Below are 8,983 nucleotides of genomic sequence, written 5' to 3'. Positions count from 1 at the left end.
TGAGATCATTTATCAATATTACCTATTGCCCACAACTGTGTGGCAGATTGTAATATCTATCAATAAATAAATCTATCAATCTAAAAAAAAAAAAATTCTAATGCAGAAATTCATTTGTTTTCATTTAATAAAAATGATTCTATGTTTTAACTCATTTATATTAATCACATTATTTGAGAGTAAACCATCCTTTTAAAGTTGTACATTATTTTTTCTTTTTGATAATAGGACAGATAAATTACTTAAAACTGCATTTTAAATTTATTATTAAAAATAATAGTCTATAACCCACGGATACACTAACCGCAGGTTTGGACCATAGACGGTCTACTTCAGAAGAAAGATTCGTAATGGTGTGTTAAGTGTAAAAATAAATAACACACTAAATGTTAACTGGATTGCGAGGAGCCTAATTTAAAATCCATATCATATTTTAAATGCAAAAGGGGCTCCTGGTGAATTTTTTTGGCAACTTGTTTTGTAAACTTGTAATCTTTAATAGATAATAAAATCTCTAACAGCACAGTCACATCATCTTATAATTTAGGTTTAGAAAAACCTGTTCCTTGTTTACTTTCTCAATTTTTTTTTTCATTACTTTATTATTATTTGTATCTATTACTTTATTGGAGATTATAAACATCCAAAACATAAACAACACAAATAAAACCTGGCCTACTAACCTTTCAAAACGACATCAGACAAAATGATGTGGACTCAGCTGGTCCGTTGGGTGGCGTCATTCTCCATTTAACAGACTCTCAAACCTTTCTAATGTTATGTCGTTTTAGCATGCTAAAGGAAAGGAATAGTTCTCCATTTTATACAATTTTTTTTACCATTTAACTTGTTAAACTAAAGATAATAAATACCCCATAGAGAAAGAAACATTGGTACTTTGCCCTGCTGGTTATGAGCAGCGATAATCTGTGGATTTATCGTCGGTCAAGAACCTGAGTGAGTTAGTGGGGTACCTAATTCACTCCAAATGAACCGATAATGGAGCTATGGATAGGTTACCGCGGCAACCTAGAAAGCTATAGTTAGAAGCAACGTGAAGTTGGGTGACACCATCCAGGTTATCCCTGCATCTGCAAGTTAATGCTTGAAGGAAGAAAAACACATCTCGCGGCTAAAGACATCCATGATCTGTTCATCCAACCTGATAAAAAAAAGGGGATCAGTTTTGGTTCATAGCATATAATTAATAGCATATAAATTATACTAATTTACCCGTTCCATGACTATTAATGCTTCGATCTACAGCCAGATGTTAATCATCTGAATCTGAATGCATGACAAAAAGGTACCAGAAATTGTAACAAATTGAAGATCCTGCATGAGGCCTGGGGCTGTAGGAACAGTCGGGGGTGCAACCCCATCTGATCCCCTTCTCATAGAAGTTATGATTTGTGAGGCAATAAGCTCTCAAGTTGGCTCAGGCTTTGTCTTTATGTTAATGCATTGAAGTGTTGAGCTGGGTTGGGTTCACGAGTAGGTATGATTTGTAGCTGTTCTCTTGGAGTTAGCTTGTTCGTTACAGGTGTTATGTTAATTTTTATTACCGTCAGTGGTTATTCAGTTAAAGTTAAAAGAAAGGACTTTTCAGTCTTATTAATTATGAATTAAAATAGTATTATATGTTTAATAATGTATCTTATTTTTACAATTCTTTGTTGAGTAACTTTTTTTTTAGGAATTATTATTTTTTTGACTTATTTCAGTTATATTCTTTCAATCATTTACTATTTTTTGTTACGTAATTTCTCTTTATTTACCTATTTATTATAAATGTTTTCTATAAAGAGTTTAAAATTTAACAGCCAGTAATATTTAATTCAAATATTATGTAATTATTATGATTCGAAATTTAAACTAACCACTAAACTAAATAGTTAGACTATTTTTAATTTTTATAATGGATAGGCATAGTACAGTAAATTTATAATGCATAATAGTAATAGATATTTTGTTTTTGTTTTATCATTTTTTTCTGTCTATATTTTATTTGTTTATATTTTTAAATGTTTTTTTCCTTATTCTTTTTTTTCTTTAACCCAACACATCTTACCTTTTTTTTTCTTACTTTAACTAACACAGAATAAAATTTTAAAAATATAATATAAATAATAAGAATTTTAAATAAAATAACAATATATACACATAAGAATCCGTCGTATTTTCGCACATAAGAATTAAATTAAATTTAAAAAAAAATTATCTACAAGGATAAAAGTATATGCATAAATTCAAATACAGATAATAGATGTGGAATTTTAAAAATTAAAAATGAAAAAAAAATCACCTTACTGATAAAATATAATAGATAAAAATAATTGATAAAAACTGTGATAAATATGCATAGAAAGTAATAAATAGATATAAAAAAAATTATAAATAGGTATTAAAAATATATACAAAAATGGTTTTATTATAGTTCAATAAATAAGTAATAGTTTATCTTTTACTTTATTTTCAATTACGTTTATGTCCTATAAGTTCCTTGCAGAGCTATTTCTTTTCTTTAACTCCTGTAGGCTATTACCGAACACGCCTAAATAAACCCTATGACAATCGTTTTAATAAGTAAAACTTTTTAACTACAAGAGTAGAAATTTGATTAATTGTGTTCATCGGTTCGTCTTCCTTGATGTCTTTATTTGAAGTGAAGAACTGGTCCAAACGAAACTCTAGTTACTGATACTGTTCTAGTGTAAAAAGTCAGGACTTGGGCTATAGAAAACTGTTGTTGATTTTTCTCCCTAGTGTTAAAGATTTTCTTTTAAGAAACTGTTGAGTACTTTAAAAAATATATATTTAAATATAAAAGAAATAAACTTTGGTTGCAAATTTAATTTTTTAATGCAGCCTTGGTGTTAATATTGCTTACGATATAATTTCACCTTTAGTTTTTTAGTGAATGAGATTTAATTTTATTTTATTATGGAGCTTACTGTATATTACCGTAACAGTTTAGTTCGAAATTGACAGGAAGAATGGGGTAATCATACTCTTATCACTAAATTCATGTATGGATGAATTAGGAACTTATTTTGTTGAAATTATCATTTCTACTAAGTATTAATCAAATCTTATAAAATATAAAAATATCAATATTCTAGGATATTAAAATTAATATTTTTTTATAAGATTAGTGTCCTTCCTTTCCTTAATTATAAAAAAAAAGAAATGTTTCCATGCCTTTGCAATTTCCATAAAATATTTAAATTTATTCCAAATCATCGGTTTTAGAAAACACCATTCATTTGTACATTAATGTCAGTGGTTAGTGGATGACATTTAATTTCTTAAAGTCAAAAATCATTCTCTTGTGTTTTTCGGCACACCGGTACAACTTTTTATAAGTTGTGGCATTAAGAACAGCTTTCTATACCCAAAACTTGGCTTCCTCCGACACACAGTGTAATATTGCTTTTTTAGTCTTAAAAGATAGGTATTTTAAAATGAAATCTCTGGTATTTAAGTAATTAAGCAGGAGTATCTTAGTGCTCACAACCGACAAAATGACTGATGGCTACTTCAGCTCACGATAGAGTTGTTGTCTGTCTATCATAATTAAGCTACAAAGTGGAAAATAAGAATGTGTGTGAAGAAGAATGTGTGTGAAGAAGAATGTGCAAAGTATTATTAACACTATGGCATAATGCTGACCATTATATATAAATTAGTAATTAATAAAATTATTATAAAAAATATAATACGATTATACATTTCACATTTTATGAACTTAATCCGTTAACAACAAATTATCATTTATATTATTACGAAAAAAGAAAATTTTTATGAGATAAGTACTTAATGAAGTTTAACAAATATATCAAAGCATAAATAATGACAAGATTATTTTCAGTAAGCTGCTTAAATCCCCCATAAACCATTAATTATTATTTTTTATTTCAGATAATTACTTTACTAAATTTACTTTACCACTCTTGTATTTTGCTCACTAAACCAATGAGATTAATGCCCATTAATAAATGAGATAATCTTTTTTGATAATATATCCCGATTGATTTGCTGTCTTTACTGGCTTATCTGTGGGGACCTTATATTTATTATGAATTGATGAATCTTTTATATAAATTTTATTTACATTGTACTGATTAAGGATCAACCCTATTTTTTCCTAATGGATTTGTTACATCTATTGATGTGTTTCTAATTTATGTAACTTTTTGTCACAAAAGTAAATTACTAAATCGTAGTATATAACAAAAGTCCACTAATCCCACTTTTAATTTCTGAAAAACGAACATTATCGGACACTCGGCAGTCAAAGTAAGAAATATTACTATGGCTCCAGGGACAGGGTGTTGTAACGATCTAACCATTCGCTGGTTGTTTAAAAAATAGTACAAGAGCCCAAGAGGAGAAAAAAGGCATTTATCTCATCCCAATTTCCGATTACTTTTATGAAAACTATGTATAATTAATAGTTAAAATTGACGAGTCTGCCAAGTATAGGTAGGGGGAATAAAAAATAGCGGTTGTTTCTAAGCGATAAAAAAAACAACTAATTTTTCATTCGGAGCTCTATATCTTAAGGAACAACACAAGAAAACATAAGAGAACGTCATTTAAAGAAGAGTAAATTTGCTAAAATATGAGCCCTAATAGAGTTATTTACGTTAAATAGTTTTCGAGATATAGCTTTTTAAAAAGCAACACTTCATAAAAATGTTGCTAAAAAAAACTAAAAAATCAGTAGCTAGTGAACTTATTTTGAAAAAATCATATCTCAAAAACCATTTGACATACAGATGTCTATTAGCACTCAAATTAAAGCTAGTTTAAAAAGCTATAAAGTAGTTTCTGATGTTTAACTTCGTAGGAGTAATAGTTTACATGAAAGTTGCTAAAATAAATTGATTCATAGTTGTTCGGGCAAATTGTCATCTGCCAAAATTATATTCATATGTGCATATCCTAAAAACTACTACCCCTACAAAGATAAGTGTCATAAACTACTTTATAGAAAGTTAAATTTCCTTTATTTTGAGTGTTGGCAGACATCAGTACGTCCTATGGTTTCTGAAATAAAGGTTTTCATAAATCAAATTTATTGTTCGAACAACTATAAATCAATTTATTTTAGTAAATATCATGAAAACTACTATTCTTACGAAGGTAAAGGTCATACACTTCTCGAGAACTATTGGACGTAAATAGCTCTTTTAGGGCTAATATTTCAGGAAATTTGCTCTCCTTTAAATAATGTTCTCTTAGATTTTCTAGTGTTGTTGGTAGTTTTTAAGATATAGATCTCCGAATGAAAAATTAATGTATTTTTAAGGTTTTGAAACAGCCGCCATTTTTTATTCCTCCTGCCTATACTTGCCAGATTCATCAATTTCGACTAGTTTATGGCACTTATCTTTGTAGGGGTAGTAGTTTTTAGGATATGCACATATGAATATAATTTTGGCAAATGAAAATTTGCCCGAACAACTATTATGCATGATGAAATGAATCAATTTATTTTAGCAACTTTCGTGTAAACTATTACTCCAACGAAATTAAACATCAGAAACTACTTTATATCTCATTAAACTAGCTTGAATTTGAGTGCTAATAGACATCTGTATGTCAAATGGTTTTTGAGATATGATTTTTTCAAAATAAGTTCACTAACTACTGATGTTTTAGTACGTCCCATAAAACATTTTTATGAAGTGTTGCTTTTTAAAAAGCTATATCTCGAAAACTATTGAACGTAAATAACTCTATTAGGTACTGTACGCACATATTTTAGCAAATTTACTCTTCTTTAAACGAAGTTCTCTTAGGCTTTCTTGTGTTGTTCCTACTTTTTAAGATATAGAGCTCCGAATGAAAAATTTGTTTTTTTATCGCTTTGTAACAGCCGCCATTTTTTATTCCCCCTACCTATACTTGGCAGACTCATCAATTTTGATTAGAAATTATACATAGTTTTCATTAAAGTAGACAAAAATTGGAGTGGGATAACTGCATTTTTTCTCCTCTTGGTCTCTTGTACTATTTTTTAAATAACCAGGGAATGGTTATATTTCCTGAAGCCATGGTAATATTTCTTACTTGGGCTGCGGAGTGTCCGATAATAAATTCATAGAAAATCACTCGAAAATCGCATGTTTCCATGGTGGTATTTGATTGCATACTAAACAATGTGAAATCTGTTAGAATGAAATGATTACTAAATCGTAGTATATAACAAAAGTCCATTAATCTCACTTTGAATTTCTGAAAAACGAACATTTTATATAAAATGTCCAAACACTGTACGTTCACTGTAACGTTTCTGGTTTTTTATTTTCTAACTTTTTCGATTTCATGCCGCTCACAATACTAAAATATATTTTTAAGTATACAAATTTTGAAATATTCGTAATCATTCCTTTAAACTTTTACTAATTTCTTGATTGTTTCTTAAAAGTTAAGGAATTATATATTTGTATAGTATATAGTTTAAAATTTTGAAAAAATATATAGTTAAAAGTATATAAATTAAAATTTCTTTATATAAAATAATCTCACTCAAACAAATTTTTTTAATATTTTATAATTATTTAATAATAAAAAACAAACAACCACAATAAAGGTGTTTATAACATATTTATAATTTTAACGAAAGTTCGTATTTTAAATTACACATAGATTTTGTTTAAAAATATTTATTTAAATATTCTTTCCCCTATCTAACCCAACTCTACTGAAGTGCAAATGTGTTGACACCTTTTCACTTCATATTTATCATCGCAGACGTACAAAGATAAATAGTGGTTACAAGTTCCGTTAAGATAATTTCTGCACTGAAGGTAATTAAGATATGCAGATTGGTTGAGTCTCCTTGAACAAGAAATGCCAGAGCAAGCTTTGGGTCAGTCCCGGATTTCCATACTTACGTGATACCCTGATCTCTGGGTTATCCCGTATACCTGATCCGCCCTATCATCCTTAGTTCTGCTGAATTCTATACAAAAAACGAAAACTTCCCTGATCAAAAAAAAATATTGTAAAATAAAATAAAAACAATTCTAAAAACGAAAAAAATATTTTATAGGTGTGCTTTGATTAAGCTACTATCAGCTAGGATATTAAAAAAAAATTAAATTGCGCATAATAAAGAAGAAACATATAAGTTATTTCTCCGAAATATTTTTGAAATAGATATTATTTGAATCTTTAGCTCTTTAAAATTTAATTATAAGATAGATATATTTGCTATAAATAATTTTATAATTTTTGAAATTAGATTAATTATGTAGCAGTTAATATTTGTATATTATCTATGAAGTGAACTCAAATGCATTTATTTATGCATTATATATGATAGATTGAGGAATGATTTAATTGTAAATAACTTATTAGATACTTAAAGAGGAATTCAAAAATAAACATTCAGTGTTAGGAACTTGAATTTAATTAAGATAGCTTGAAATATTGTTTTTAAATTTATATATAGATTTAACATTTTCATTCTAAAAAACCTATTGTATTTTCCTGAATTGAATCAAATAATATATAGGAATAAAGTCAAGCGTATTTAAAAATCAATGGCATATTTAAATAATCTGAATCCATTAATTAATTATTCGAAAATATTCAGGGTTATTTCGGAAGATTTTATTTATTTTTTTAAATGTACATTACAGATTCTTAAAAATTTAAAACTTATTGTTGAGATCAGTGAATTCTAATCCCATTTCCATTAATAAGGGAAATGAATGAATTTCATACCATTAAGAAAAATAATTAATAATTTTTCACTAAATTTTAACGCCTCTAACGAAATACTTTTGCTTACTAATACTATATTCTATTTTCTAAGGTTACATATTCTTCCTTTTAATAACTACTGGGAAAATCAAATACCCTTAAAAGTTCATATACCATCCATCATTATATTTATTAATTGAGAATTCCGGCCATTTTTTGTCCCTTTTTAAACCTAATTCTTAAAATAAAAAATTAAAGATTATATACAATCTTTAAAATGGTCTTTATAAATCATTTTCCTAAATAATAACCTTTATATAATAAATATCCCGTATCACTATAATTAAAAACACACTTTCATTATAATTGATAGTCATCTTGCGAAAACATTATGTTTCTACATAATCATTGAAATAGTTAAGATTTTGGTAACACTTTGTACATAGCTTATCTGAACAATTCATATATTATTTAAAGTGCTATCAGATATATTATAAATAAATCGTATTGATCTTGTGTTGGGATAATGTTAGGTATACTTCAAGTTTAGTTATTTTAACTGCCGCAAGATCTCAGCACCTATCGAGTAGCCTTGTAGTTACTTGATTGCTCAACAGATCGCAGCATTAGTATCACTGGTACGTGCTTTAGTATCTCTTTTTAATTTTTATTATAATATATGAATTAATGAATAAGAATAATAAATTAATTATCATCAATTCATCATAATATTTTTTTGGATAATTTTACTATATTTTGGAATATTGTTACGTTTTATTAGGTATTATAGTGATAAGAAATGTAAGGATTTTTTAAAAAAATTTATTAAATAAAAATAATTATTTTTATTTATTATTATTTTATGAATTAAGTTACATTTTGGTTTCAATTTTAGTTCAGTAGAATTGATCTGTTTTTTTAGCGGCTGTAACTGTTCAAACGCAAAAACATAGCTGCTTTTATGAAAATTTAATTGGGCTCTCGGTGGTCCTAAATTTATTTATTTCCTTTAATATGTAATAGAAAATTTCTCTATTCTGTAAAAACGTGGGTATTGCGATTGTACAACTGTACTTTTTAAACTTGAAACATCTTTAAAAATCATTATTTTATTTTATTTTGTTGTATTTTCTTTTCTTGTATCTCTTTGTTCTTGTTCTTAGCCTTGATGAAACTCTGGCCGAAACTTTGGGACTATTAAATAAATTCTTTCAACTTATTTGTGTTATTTACTGACCGCACCCCAACCGTCCATATATATATA

The 8,983-nt window shown here is 27.3% G+C and overlaps 1 protein-coding gene across 1 annotated transcript in view; it reads left to right on the top strand.

The window, feature by feature from the left end:
* LOC106692992 (breast cancer anti-estrogen resistance protein 3 homolog) overlaps positions 1–8,983 on the top strand; it is a 203,358-nt gene that overhangs the window by 41,261 nt on the left and 153,114 nt on the right. The window lies entirely within an intron of this gene.

This window comes from Halyomorpha halys, unplaced genomic scaffold, assembly GCF_000696795.3.
Source record: "Halyomorpha halys isolate HHAL.00 unplaced genomic scaffold, Hhal_1.1 Scaffold82.1, whole genome shotgun sequence".
NCBI classification, from domain to species: domain Eukaryota; kingdom Metazoa; phylum Arthropoda; class Insecta; order Hemiptera; family Pentatomidae; genus Halyomorpha; species Halyomorpha halys.
This window is presented reverse-complemented; position numbering and strand designations above follow the sequence as displayed.